We start from the raw sequence: 15,093 nt of genomic DNA on the forward strand, positions 1-15,093 counted from the left end.
CCTCATACTTATTTCAGTGTCATCTGCTAATATTATAGGTTATAGGTGAATGTTGTGTGGTCTAAGCTTGTTATTTTATTGCCCTTACTGGGTTATGGGAAAAACATGACACACTGTATTTTTTTTAAAGGAAAAAAATGTTATTTATAATCATTTTTAGACCACATATACAGTATAAACCTGTGTTAAAGTAGAAATGCATAAATTACACTATGATTTGCAAAATAAATACAGTATATGATTGCAGTTCCACCATAACATGTTTTAATGATTGTTCATGTAGTTTTCTCTATTGCTGTTAGGGAACTCCATCATAATTGTGTAATTCCAGTAGAGCAACTGTGAGATTCTACTACCTACAACAGCTACCCATTGTTTCCTTAGTGTATGACACATACACAGTGGTACTTAGGATGCCAACAGGTCTTGTATCTTCAATGGTAGAGGATTATTCTATTGCCTGGAGGCCACAGCTTGGGTTAGGATCTCAGCAGATGCACACGAAACACAGTTGGAATTCACTTGTACCCTGAGAATGCTGTACTGCACTGGGGTCTAACAAGACAGGAAAAAGGCAAGGATTCAGATAAGGCAAGGAAGATTACGGTACTTATGTAGTAACTGGGCTGCCGATTTTGAAATCGGGTCCATCGCATCGCATCGCACCCGACCAAATCGCATGCGATGCGATGCGATGCGATGGACCCGATTTTTCCATAGGATTCAATGTTAAAATGGACTGAGTCCATTTTAACATGGAATTCAATGGGAAAAAGGGGTCCTTTTCATACCCCTACTATCCAAGTGGGCATGGAGTTGGATATAAACCTGTGGCGAGCGTAGCGAGCCACCGAGCCCGAAGCGTGGCGAGCGTAGCGAGCCCCGCGAGGGGACACAGAATACCGTCCCCTCGCGGGGCTCGCTTCGCTCGCCACGCTTCGGGCTCGGTGGCTCGCTACGCTCGCCACAGGTTTATATCCAACTCCATGCCCACTTGGATAGTAGGGGTATGAAAAGGACCCCTTTTTCCCATTGAATTCCATGTTAAAATGGACTCAGTCCATTTTAACATTGAATCCTATGGAAAAATCGGGTCATCGCATCGCATCGTATGCGATGCGATGCGATATCGCATCGCATCGCATCTGATTGTATGCCTTAACTTAAGGCATACAATCAAAAAATCGGCAGCCCAGATACTACATAAGTACCAAGATTACTTATGACAGGCAGAGTATCCATCAAACAAGCAGAGTATCCACAGGACAGGCACTAGGTACATGTAGCTGGCACATGGAGCAGCAGTTTACACCAAAATATAAACTATAACCAACAGGACTTTGCAGGACTAACTGCCCTTTTAGGCAGCCTTATTGCAGTGCTATTCATGTGCTGCAGGAAGGGGGGAATCACTAAGCACACATCTACATACATGTTATCAAGTATGTAATATATATGAATAATGGATCCCCCAGGAATCGGCAGTACCATGTGGTGCGTGGGAATTGGAGTCCCTAGATCGATAGTTCTATTGGGGCTGGAGCCTTGGTTGGATTTGCATGCGATATATCGCATAAAGAAAGGCCCGCCTATGATATATCACATGCAATCCTGCTGCCCGTTAAGCTCCTGGGCAGTTCAAGGGAATTCTTATGCAACCTCTCCATCCAAGAAGTCGCATAAGTGTATGGCCAGCTATACTTTTTCATGACTTATTATACTGATCTGTATTGTGTATACTGTACATTAAATTTTTATTATCTTTCAACATTGTACAGCTTGTGAAGCCACAAATGGCTATATTATTGCAGGAACTATACAGTTCAGCTACACATCTAGTTTTATTATTACTTTTTGTGACTCCATGTTACATTCTCTTTTGGGGTTTAATATAGCATGTAGTTGTATGTTGATGTCCCACAGAGGATAAATCCAATAAAACAGAGTGGTAAAATTCTTTTCAACCCTCAGGCACAACTGTTCTGATATATACTACAGTGAGGAAAGTATTTTTTTCACATTCTAAAAAAAAAATGAATTGAAGTAAATTGATTATGCAAATACATCACTAACTTCAGAAATGATGGTCAGAAACAGCAATAAGTGGGGTTAGTGTAACCTCAAACACAAGTACACAGGAAAACAATGTATGCCATCTCTGTCTGTGTCACATACAGTATTAAGAATGCTCTAATGTTCTAATATTTGCTCACACATTATTGAAGCTAAGCCATAATGAATTTAATATTTACATGTTAATATTTAATACATGTAAAACAGTTTAAGCCATTGTATTAAATACAACACCAGTTAATTAGATATCGTCAGAGGCGTAACTAGCACCTTCTGGGCCCCATAGCAAAACCTTGAAAGGGCCCACGCCCCCTGCCCCCCTGAGGGTGTCGTGAAAATAGAGAGGTGTGGTCAGGGATAGATAGCACTTTATGGAGGGAAAAGAGGGGAGCAAGAGAGAGTGAGTGGGTCAGGTAGGCAGATGGATAGGAGAAAACGAGAGAAAGTTGATGGAGTGGAAGTGGGTGGGAGCATGAGAAAGAGAGACTGAAAGAGAAGAGAGGTTAGATGAGGGGGAGGTGGGTGGAGAGAGCAGGAAACAGAGAAAGGAGGAGAGAGGGGAGATGATAGATAGAGGGGATGTGGTGATAGGTAGAAGGGAGATATTAGAGGGGAAGGGGGGAAAAGGGGGGTAGCAGGAGAGACATGGAGGGGAGGTAGAAAAAGAGAGGAGGTGGAGGGAGATAGAGCACAGAGAAGAAAAAAGAGAGAGGAGGTGGAACCTGTATCAGTTCTCACCTCCTAATCAAGTATTTTCAACTCCCCACCGACCCCCATTCAGGCTGTCCTGTCCACCGCTCACCACTGTGTGATTGATGTTGTGTACCTGTGCACTGGGGGAGGCTCTCCTCATCCATGCAGAGTTGCCGTCAACTGACAGCTCCGGGTCTCCACCGCTCGTGGGACGGAGATCCTCCTCTACATGCGGCTTTTGCCTGGGTCTCACACTCCTCTTCCACACATCGCTGGTGCCGCGTGTTTCGCGCCGGGGCTGGTCACTAGATAGTGACGTCAAGCCCCAGCAGCATCATAGAAGGGAGACAGGAGGCTGGATCATTATGTAAGCATTAATTTCCCCACTCCATTATGTAAAACATTGCCGCTGGCAGGTGGAGGGGGCATGTGACGACGCTGCTCATTGATGACGCTGCTCATTGTCAGTGCTGACACTGCGACTATGGCACTTCTTCAGTAAAAAAGGGTGCAGGGGATTGCCTGCTGAGCTATGGGGCCCCCCCAGGGCCCGGGCCCCATAGCAGCTGCATCCCCTGCACCCTCCATAGTTACGCCACTGGATATCGTCCTAATGATAATCTGAGAATACTTAAAATAAGTCTCTCACGTCTTTGAAGCATTGTACTGTAGGCAGCCAACAGATGTGGCAAGCTATAAATATATTGTAGTAGCCTGGTCGCTCAAATATGGATTCCACAATACACCCAGAAGAACATAGCAGAATACAAGAAGGCAATGTTTTTTTCTTTGGAGCAAGATGGTCTGGAATTCTTTATAATTTTCTGTGGCAGGGATAGCAGGATTTTCCTGTTTAAAGTTAAACACATACAGTAAGGTCCATACATGAGTGATTATGCCCAGTGTGTATGGACAGTGATGACCGATGTCATCGCTGGGGGGAAAGCCGCTCAGTGCATACACACTGAGCGGCTTTCCCCCTGCTCTGCACTGTCAGCGGGGGGCTTTGCATAGCGCAGTGCTATGCAAAGCCTTCCACAAAGACAACCTGCTACAAACTCTGTCTGGTATGGTTCAGCTATAGTTTTTAGCAAGTTAGGAAATTATCCTGTGATTAGTTAGAGCCAGATAGCAAGGATTTATTTAGATATTTTGTTTTCATTTTTGGGTACTTCTGTAGTTTCACGGCGCCGCCGCGCGCACACTCTGGCTCAGAAACTTGGCAGACTGCCAGAGGCTCTGATTAACCGTGCGCGTGCCGCTCTAGCTCAGACAGAGTGTGCTCGCGCCGCTCTAGCTGTACTGACAGCTACGTAAACAGCGTGGCGCGCTGCCCAGGCGCTGGCAGGTCACTGTGGTACTTGTAGTTCCACAGTGAAATAGGCAGCGCCTGGGCAGCGCTGACAACAGCGGTGGCAAGTGGACACACCCCGGGCACAACGCTGACGTGCCGGGGCTTGTAAAGTACTCACCCCGGCACAGCGCAGTATCCCCCATGTACACGCTAAATCCAATGGCTTGCAGCCTAGATCTAGGCGCTAATGCCCCTGGATTCACACTCCCTGCAAGCCGCTAAGAAGGAGGGGGGCGCCTGGATTTAGGCGCAAAAACCAGGCTCCCTGGGAGCCGCAAAGGTGGTTTAGCATCTAAATTTAGACACTAAAGCGCCTGGATTTAGTTGGGTGGAGGGGTACATCTAAATTTAGACGCAAAAGCATCTAAATTTATCTGGGTTTAGGGGTACACTATTAAAGCCCGTCCACAGTGGCAGTAGTCGACGCAACAGCTGTCGACTGTGTAAATCCCACTATCCACGCCCACCCGAAGCGTGGCGAGCGCAGCGAGCCCCGTGAGGGGCGGCGGTACGCGTCCTACGACCTTTTCATACCCCCACTATCCACGTCGGCGTGGAGTTGAGAATAGAATAGTGTGGCGAGCGCAGCGAGCCACCGAGCCCGAAGCGTGGCGAGCGGACGCGGATACCTTCACAGGTAAATGCGTCCCCTCGCGGGCTTCACAGGTGTCCGCGTCGCTGCGGACACCTGTGAAGCCCGCGAGGGGACGCGTTTACCTGTGAAGGTATCCGCGTCCCCTCGCGGGGCTCACTGCGCTCGCCACGCTTCGGGCTCGGTGGCTCGCTGCGCTCGCCACACTATTCTATTCTCAACTCCACGCCGACGTGGATAGTGGGGGTATGAAAAGGTCGTAGGACGCGTACCGCCGCCCCTCGCGGGGCTCGCTGCGCTCGCCACGCTTCGGGTGGGCGTGGATAGTGGGATTTACACAGTCGACAGCTGTTGCGTCGACTACTGCCACTGTGGACGGGCTTTAATAGTGTACCCCTAAACCCAGCTAAATTTAGATGCTTTTACGTCTAAATTTAGATGTACCCCTCCACCCAACTAAATCCAGGCTCCTTTAGCGTCTAAATTTAGATGCTAAACCACCTTTGCGGCTCCCAGGGAGCCTGGCTTTTGCGCCTAAATCCAGGCGCCCCCCTCCTTCTTAGCGGCTCGCAAGGCGCCTGGATTCAGAGGGTTTTGCGCCTAAATCCAGGCGCCCCCCTCCTTCTTAGCGGCTCGCAGGGAGTGTGAATCCAGGGGCATTAGCGCCTAGATCTAGGCTGCAAGCCATTGGATTTAGCGTGTACATGGGGGATACTGCGCTGTGCCGGGGTGAGTACTTTACAAGCCCCGGCACGTCAGCGTTGTGCCCGGGGTGTGTCCACTTGCCACCGCTGTTGTCAGCGCTGCCCAGGCGCTGCCTATTTCACTGTGGAACTACAAGTACCACAGTGACCTGCCAGCGCCTGGGCAGCGCGCCACGCTGTTTACGTAGCTGTCAGTACAGCTAGAGCGGCGCGAGCACACTCTGTCTGAGCTAGAGCGGCACGCGCACGGTTAATCAGAGCCTCTGGCAGTCTGCCAAGTTTCTGAGCCAGAGTGTGCGCGCGGCGGCGCCGTGAAACTACAGAAGTACCCATTTTTGTTTGACTAACTTACAAAACTGGTTGATGCCAGTTGCATCAAAGTACTGGAGTGATGTATGACCTCCCAGCTGTTGCATCTTACCATATACCCCAGGAGATGGTACCTGTTTTCCTGACCCTCTTACAATATGTTACATTATACATGGTTTATTTTGGACAGTGCTGTTATAGACCTGGTACATTATCATGCATGCATTAGTAATATTATATATTTATCAAAGGTCTCAGACCATGCACTCCCTAATGGTTATCCAAGCCTTTAAGCATGTGCCCCTAGCACTGCATACACCAGTGGTTCCTTCGTGTCTCAGACCAATACTGATGGAGGCACAAGCAGCATGTGAGATCTGCCCCCTGCAGTGCTCCTGTGGATGGGTGCACCTCCTGCATGAATATTCATTTACCTTTCCAACCTTCTCATAGTCCTCATCCACCTCCTCCCAGCCAGGGCCCGAGACCTCCCATCACCCAGACTAGGCACTCTTTCTCCCCACATCCTCCCTGTGGCTCCATGGGCTCCAACTGTATTGATTTACCCGGTACAGTACCGGTTTTTAATGGTCTATGCCGGCTAAAACCCGCTGTACAGATTTGTACCAGTTTTTAGACCTTACAGAGCATTTCATCCTACATAGAAGTGATGAGAAAATAAGACTACAACTCCCAGAATCCCTCAGACAAAAAGCACCACCGATAGCCAATGACATCACAGCTATGGCGGTGACAGCGAGGTTTGGATATGCCCTGTTCCCCGTTCGTTGTCTGGCTGGCAGCAATTACGCTGGGGTCAGGCATCACTGGGTGACTAATGATGGGTAACTAACAACACATTGAGCCCTGGCCTCTCCACTGCTTCCATCAGACTCCCCTTCCCACACCCTCTTTACCAGTGGCTACGCCCCTTCAACATTTTGTACCGATTTTGGTACTTGTTTCCTAGCACGGCCACAATCGGGAGTAATCGTGTACCTCAAGTTAAGGTACAAGATTAACGCGATGGACCCGATTTCCTTTGAAATCAGGTCCATTTGGCCGGCTAAGACAAAATATCGGGGGCATCGCGTCGGTCGGGACCATTAACAATGGTCCCGACGCGACCGACGCGATGCCCCCGATTTCCCCATAGGCTTCAATGTTAAAAAATATTTTAACATTGAAATCGTGTCGGGAAAGGTAAAATATCGGGGGCATCGCGTCGGTCGGGACCATTAACAATGGTCCCGACGCGATGCCCCCGATTTTTCCATAGGCTTCAATGTTAAAAGATTTTTTAACATTGAAATCGTGAAAAAATGTGAAAAATGTGAAATGGGCCAATATGACCCATTTCACATTATAGATGTCCCCGTCGTCACCCCACGATAGACGCCAACACGAAGCGTGGCGAGCGCAGCGAGCCCGCGAGGGGCGGCGGTGCGCGTCCTCCGACCTTTTCATTCCCCTACTATCCACGTCGGCGTGGAGTTGAGAATAGAATAGTGTGGCGAGCGCAGCGAGCCACCGAGCCCGAAGCGTGGCGAGCGCACGCGTATAACTTCACAGGTATACGCGTCCGCTCGCCACGCTTCGGGCTCGGTGGCTCGCTGCGCTCGCCACACTATTCTATTCTCAACTCCACGCCGACGTGGATAGTAGGGGAATGAAAAGGTCGGAGGACGCGCACCGCCGCCCCTCGCGGGCTCGCTGCGCTCGCCACGCTTCGGGATGGCGTCTATCGTGGGGTGGAGTGTATGCCGTGACATTTGGGGGGGTTGGGAATATTTTACATTGAATCCAATGTAAAATCGGGTCCCAGGGACCCGATTTACATTTCATTCAAAAAAAAAATCGGGTCCAAAATCGGTCGGTCGCGTCGATCGCATCGCATGCGACCAAATCGCATGCGATGCGATCGACCCCGATTTTTCCGACACGACCACCCCGATGTAAATCGGTGTGGCCGTGCTAGGAAACAAGTACCCCGATTTTTATGTATGAAATGTTGGAGGGTATGCGGCTCATGATGATAATGATGAAATACACAGGGCCAGAAAGCAGGGGAACCAGTAGTGCAAAGACAGAAAAATTATAATTCTGTTTCATTATAACGATTCTGTATGTCTTTCTCCATATATCTCTGTGCAATAAGGTGTGTTATATTTTGACTTGTGGAAGTATTTATTGACACTTTTTTGTGTGTGTGAAAAAGCCAAGTTATGGCTTGCCCCTCGTGCCAAAATGCTAGTTTCAGCATTGACTAAGGAATATGGGAAAAGTAAGAAGATACATGTTCTGTTACGCTAGCCTTCTATTATATAGAAAACAAACAATATCCAGCTGCTGGGCGAATTCATAAAATTAGCAAACCAATTAACTGATAGCAGGAAGAGTACTTAAACAAACCCTTTCTGTAATGAACATGCAAGCGACGCAACAAAAAACCATCACAAATAAGTCATGCAGCTAATTTATTTTGCAGAATGATAAAGTAATAAAGATGTATTTAACACACATTATTATATTTATTAAATACACAAATTACCAACATACATCCATCCTTATCTTTGCAAAACCAGTCTGTTGTATCTATTCTCTACACCCACATGTCTGTTCACATTAAAACACAGCTCATTAGCCTTTAAAGGGGAAGTAACTTGCGATAAAATATTTTCAGATGTGTTTCTATTTTTGTCTCTAAAAACATTTTACAACAATTGTTATTTTAAGGAGACATTTGTTTGATATTTTTTATTCAATTTTGACTAGTTTTTATGTTTTTTTTTCCCTCCCGCATTAATTTATACTGAAAATCATTCCTCATGGTCAAAATATAAAATTGCTTCGTTCTAATACCTATTTCATACATGAACGTGACCCAGGATTTTTGTGCCTGGGAAAGCGGTGTACCGGAACAAAGCTCAGAGTAGCAGACCCTGCTCCTTACCTGGGTTTGGTATAAGATCCAGGAATTGGCTAGCTTGCCACAGCAGGCAAATTCCTAGCAGTGTAGTGTAACAGGAGTATAAATTGGTTCAATAAAAATCCAGTTGCAGCTACATTACCTTGAAGACCAAATCTGCAACAACTGACATGGCTGCAAGGATCAAAGAAAGTAGAGAAGCTTCAATAGATCACTTTTGTCTGGGACAGCAGAAACCATACAAGCCCAACCTTTCAAAGCTTTCAGAATGATAAAACTCATGGTACTGTACAGTATAGAAGACTTTTTAACTGGCAGAAAAACAAATACCTGCCAAACATCTTGAATCTACCACTCTGCAACAGCCAGAGACATATGGTGTGTATACACAGTCAGATGTGCCTTCAGATACTATCCGCGATCCGATCAGATTGGATCATGGATAGTATCTGAAGGCACATCCGATTTGCATACAAGTCTGACCATATAGTGCAGATCTGCACTATATAGTCAAGGCAGACAAGACTTTCTGCCTTGCGATACGTGAACGAGCATTGGAATCGGATCGGGATCTGAAGGGTTAAAACCCTTGCGATCTGCATCCGATTCCGATCCGATGTTGACTATATCGTCAACATCGGAAGGCAAAAAGTACCGTGTGTACACACCAATAGAGATTATAAATAAATAAATAAATACAAAAAAATAAAGCATCAATTGATGCCTGCTTTTGTCTACACACTAGCATCAATGGCATAAAAGCTTCACACTTTTCCGAGGCTTGGGGGTAAACACTGAAAATGCCTGATTGAAAAATCTTTGCATTAAGCCCTCCTTGCCTACTCAATGACTTGCTAAAAATCAGAGGGATTTAGCACACAAATTACATCAGCCTCATGGGCCAAAGATCAAAATCTAAGACATTGAAACTGGTATAACTCATAGGAAATCTCCATGAGCAAGGAACAAAATGTTACATCACAAGCAAGTTCAAACCAGCTACTCCACAGGTTGTGGCATCTGAGCAATATACTGCAATTATGCAGCCTATCTCTTAAAACTTCCATTTCAACATGATTAAAAAAAGTTTCAGAAGCAGTACATCCCTGGTGAGATCCAAATGTGCCCATTCCTCAGATCAAGGTGCCACACATCAGGATCGATCAAGATAGCAACCATTGACCCTACTGCATGGATATTGTCGACTAGAGTCATTCAACTCCAAACATCAATAAAATCCCACTAAAAAGAAGTACAAATTGGACCATTCCAGTGTATGACAAAAAATTTGACCATGGGGAGAGCCCTACAGGCAAAGTTCAACAGAGCAAAGAGTGACTGAGCATAGAGAAGGGTAATTGTATAAATCCGCTTAGACATACAGTAGCAACAACATTGTGCAATTTTGCAACCTTCAAGACATGGTATCAATTTCAATATGACAATACAAATCCAACATGAAAAAATAAAAAAGGCAAGTTGTGAGAGCCCATGCAAAAGGAAGATCTAGATAGTGTGATACCCCGTGATTCCTGCAAGAAAACTCTATGCATCAATAAAGATACAGTAGGTGCTAATTTTTTCAAAAATGGTACAGGAAACAGGAATATCTCATAGGCAAGCACTTTTCTACATAATATTCGCTCCCAAAGCAAAAATCCATGTACTGGGATGAATCTGGATGTAATTGGAGGTATAGCATCATTCACTGATGACCCTCATGGATAGTATATATGTTGAATTAGCCTAAATGTCCTATTTTGAAAGCTTCTTGGGAATGACACTCAATGGGGAAGGGATGAAGGGGGCCATTCTGATTTTCTCACAATATTGCGAGTTCGGCCCCGTCCCAATGGTTTGGGGACTGCGCATGTGCAGCTCCCCTTTTGCAAACAGCTTTGGCGACTTGCACAGTCACCGAGCTGTTTGCAGGGATCAGGGCAGGCCAGGAGAGGAAGGTGGTGTGGATAGGGGTCGCCCATGGAAAAGCTGGGTGCCCATGAAAATGCTGGACATTACCCATGGGTACCCTGGTAGGCAAATGTCACAGGACATCAGCCGCCTGTTCCGCAGACACATGCAAATAAAAGTCAGTTCAGACTGACTTTTATTTGCGAAGACAGGAGAAATTATTCGGTGGTTGGCAACCACCGAATGTTTTCTCCTGCTGCGGAGACACGCGAGGGGATGTGTTTTCCTTAGCTCAGTAAGCTATGATGTTTGCAACTTACTGAGCCAACCAGAATCAGGGTGTAAATTCTCCATGTGGGGTTGTTCAAATGGCTCTGCCATGTGTCCAAAGCTCACCTACAATAACTCTGCACCTTAGCCCTCAGAACATCAAGTAATTCCTGTGCTGATCATAGGTTTCTATGTAACCCCATTTAAGTAAATAAATAAATACTGCACCCCTAATGAGCAATGGAAAACCAAACTCATATCCTGCCAACAAAAATATTGCTCAGATGCATTGGGGACAATGCATTACTTAAAAGCTCTGCTCTGAGCCAGTTTGGCTGCCTGTTGCTCTGTCAGCCTATATCAGTTGGAGACAGGGCGAGCTTTGCTGCAACAAAACAAAAATTACACTGATGATTCTGAGTACAGGTTAGAATACATTTTTTTTTAAATGAAACATTTACCTTTACTTGAAGTATAGGTCACGAGCCAACCTGGACCTGGCAACCAATGGCTAATCAAAGCTTTGCCCCCAGAATGGGGTATCTGCAAGACCTCCAGCAACACATCCATATCCTTGAACCCAAGACAGGTTATTAAATAACAGACAGTGAACACAAAAACCCTGGTTTTGCCTTATAAATGATTGGCACTTTAAAAATAAAGCTACTGTATTATTGGTGGACATCCTGAATCTCTGACTGTCCCTATTTTACATACCAAGGGCAGGGAGGGAAGGCTGTGGGGACTCCAGACCCGGGCCCCGACAGAAAGGAGCCCAGGACTGGAGTCTATCAAGTATAATTTGTCATAAAAAAGTTCCCATTTCCATGAAACAAAGCAGAGGTTAAGTAGTCCGGCCAGTGCTACAGACAACGGAGGTCTTACCAGGCAAGCCGAAGGCTCAGGAAGCGGAAAGTTGGCCCTGCCTATTTGATCAGTCCTATATATACCCCACAGTAGCAAACTAAGTGCTTCATATGCCAAATACAAAGGTAAGAGGATGATGACAATAGATACCACCTACAATAATTATAATTACATTGTGTCCAACATCAATAATTGCATGTTTTTTTTATCTGTAGTTAAATATGAATACGCATCACATGCTCACTACAGAATGATGTTACAGAGTATAATTGTTTACTGTCACATACATTGAGTGTGGAAAATAGAATCTACAAATAAGATAACCCTACCATCAGCTAGATAACACACTGTAATATTGCAATACACTATATTATAGATACTGCCATATGGATGCATCCACAGCAATTCTATGAAAGTTATCATCTACTCCTTCTTCATGCTGTTTGAAAAATATTTTTACTGCTCAGCCAACCACAAGCGGTCTGCATGGGTAAGCCATTTGTGATTTCAGCTTGTCTGGTTCCATGCAGTTTACTGTTAATTAGTTTAGCAGTTGTCTTTGTTGGTTAATAGGTTTAGTTAAACTTCCCTTTAGATTACATTGCCAAAGAAGATATTATCTGGATTTAGCAGTTTAATAAAATAGTAAATATAGTAAGGCTGCATCTGAAACTATTTTAAATATGTTGGGTGGAATTTACTAAGATGTGAAATATACTTCACAGGTCATGTTGCTATGGGCAACCATTCAGATGCTACTTCTTATTTATTTACCACCCTCTGGAAGATAGTAGACAGGATGTGATTGGTTGCCCAAAGCAACATGACCTGTGAAGTGTATTTCACATCTTAGTAAATTTCAACCGTAATGTGTCCGTGCAGTTGAGCTGGCTACCAGAAACCCAATGGGTTATAACCAGTTTTTCCCTATTTTATATTGTTAACTACTGTAGGTGGAATCACATTTTTTGTAGGCCCTATCCACATTAAATAGTGTTGGGCTGAGATCTACTATGACAGGAGATCACACAATGTGGCTCGAAATATTGTAATGGGACTAGGCCAGTGTGGCATGTCTGTTAATCATTCAACCTTTTGCCCTGTACCCCATGATTTTTGTATGCATGTTGTTAACTATGGAGTTGAATCTTACTTTAATGCAACTGTGTCAGCTAAAACCTAATATATACTGTACAATTACTAGAGAGGAGCACGTCCGGATTCCGGGAATCCGTACACCCCCGGACACCCCCCTATCTGAACACGTTTACGAGCCTGTTTGGGTTTTCCCGCCCAGACTCGGAGTTCGCCTTTACGGCACCTGCGAGTTCCCGCTGTCGGATGTGGCGACATCCGGACACCGTCACTAAAACGTCACTATACAGATGTGTCCACATACATCTTGGTTTCACTGCACCATGTACGGCACAATTTGGCACACCTTGGACTCTAAGCCGTGTTTTACATGCTGTGACAAATTGAGAAAAAAAGTCAAGATGTATGTGGACACATCTGTATGTATATAAGGACGGCCTGGCGGGTGCCATGTTCACTCCAGTGTAGGAGATTGAACAGTGTGCATGTCTGGCTGTCTTCGCTGGTGCCCATCCATGTGTTCCCTCTCCCGCCCCTCTGTGCAACCTGCATGGTGTAGTAGTTTTAACTACTATACTGCTGTCTGCTGATAGTGACAAGTTCAACCTACATGGTTTAGTAGTAGTTCTACACTGCTGATAGTGACTACCTGCGTGGTGTAGAACCACTTCCACCAAGTGCTGAAGCTGCTGCCACTAGTCAAGATCATGATGGTGAAATGCCAACAACGTCTTCTGCCAATGCCGATGCCCAATGTCATCATCGAGGTTGTGTGAAATCCAAAAAGGTAAAGTTGAGTACGTTTAAGAAAAAAAAAATGTAAATCCTTGGAGGAGAAATGTAAGCTTGCCAATATGCCATTTACCACATGGAGTGGGAAGGAACGGCTAAGGGCCTGGGCTAAGTTCTTGATTAGTGGTCCAGCTTCACAAGATGATCTCAGCCCTCCTCCTCATCCTCCCCTTGCCCCCTAGAAATGTAAAGAGAGTTAGCTGTCAACGAAAAGACAACAAATGGTACTCATATGTTAGTTGGGCGCCCACTAAGCTATTTGCTTAGTTTTCTGCATCCCCTCTGGGCTCGCTACGCTCGCCACGCTTCAGGCTCGGTGGCTCGCTGCGCTCACCACACTATATAGAATCTACTCCATGCCTACATGGATAGTAGGGGTATAAGCGTACTAACTATAGTGGGCACCCAACTAACATATAAGTACCCAACAAACAACTCAGCCTTCTAAAGACACAGTATCACAAATCTACAAGGAGAGTCCAAGGGTGTTGGTGGTTGTGAAGCCTGACCTTCCCATCACTGTACAGGAAGAGGTGGCTCCTTCCACCATTTGCAGCACGCCCTCTGCACAAGCTGGAAGGATCTCCCACAATCCAGTTCCTGATTTTGAAGTTGTCAATGTTGTACACCAGGAGGGGGAAACTGATGTAGCTGGCACTGAGTGTTCTTAAATGAGGCAACGGGCAAGACAGTTTTTGACCGTGGGATGCAAAAGGCCATCACCATGCCTGGGCCAAAGGCCAAAAAATCCACCTCTTTGGTCTGGAATTATTTTATCCAGATCCTGACAACAACAGTCTCACCATTTGTAGCTTATGCAAAGCTGGAATAAGCAGGGGTAGGGACGTTGGCCACCTAGGGACATCCTCGCTTTTGCGTCACCTGAAGTTAGTTCATAAGTCACTGTTTCGTTCAGAAACTGTTGCTAGGACCGTAAGCAATCCAGGGACACCTAAATTCCTTGATCCAGTTGTATCCAAGCACCTGCACACCACACCAGCAAGTCACTCCTCGTCAATTTCCTTCTCCATCTGGATTGAAGGTAGTCCTGCAGGCCATGTCACTGTCATGACTGACTCCTCTTCCATCTGGGATTCCTCTGGAGGATCCTGCAGTGGTACGCCTTCTACTGCTGCCACTGCTGCTGTTGCTGCTGGGAGTTGGTCATCGTCCCAGAGGGGAAGTCGTAATTCCACTATGTCTTTCACTAAGCAATTGACTGTCCAATAGTCATTTGCCATGAGAATAAAGTACGACAACAGTCATCTGATGGCAAAGCGGATAACTGCGACCTTGACAGCTATGCTGGTGTTAGATGTGCATCCGGTGTTCACCATCAGTGGATTGGGATTTAGACAGTTGATGAAGGTATTGTGTCCCCAGTACCAAATCGCATCTAGATTCCACTTCACTAGGCAGGCGATACTGAGGATGTACAGAGATGTCAGAAAAAGTGTCATCAGTGCCCTGAAAAATGTGGTTGTACCCACTGTCCATTTAACCA

The 15,093-nt window shown here is 45.8% G+C and overlaps 1 long non-coding RNA gene across 1 annotated transcript in view; it reads right to left on the reverse strand.

The window, feature by feature from the left end:
- Positions 1 to 279: 279 nt before the first annotated feature.
- LOC146007193 (uncharacterized) overlaps positions 280 to 15,093 on the reverse strand; it is a 38,761-nt gene continuing 23,947 nt past the window's right edge. Inside the window, exons 2-3 of the long non-coding RNA XR_014444273.1 lie at positions 11,297 to 11,408; positions 280 to 555 (exon numbers count right to left, since the gene is read on the reverse strand). This is a non-coding gene — a long non-coding RNA (uncharacterized LOC146007193). The remainder of the gene's footprint in view (positions 556 to 11,296; positions 11,409 to 15,093) is intronic.

This window comes from Crinia signifera, chromosome 6, assembly GCF_055691185.1.
Source record: "Crinia signifera chromosome 6, ASM5569118v1, whole genome shotgun sequence".
NCBI classification, from domain to species: Eukaryota; Metazoa; Chordata; class Amphibia; order Anura; family Myobatrachidae; genus Crinia; species Crinia signifera.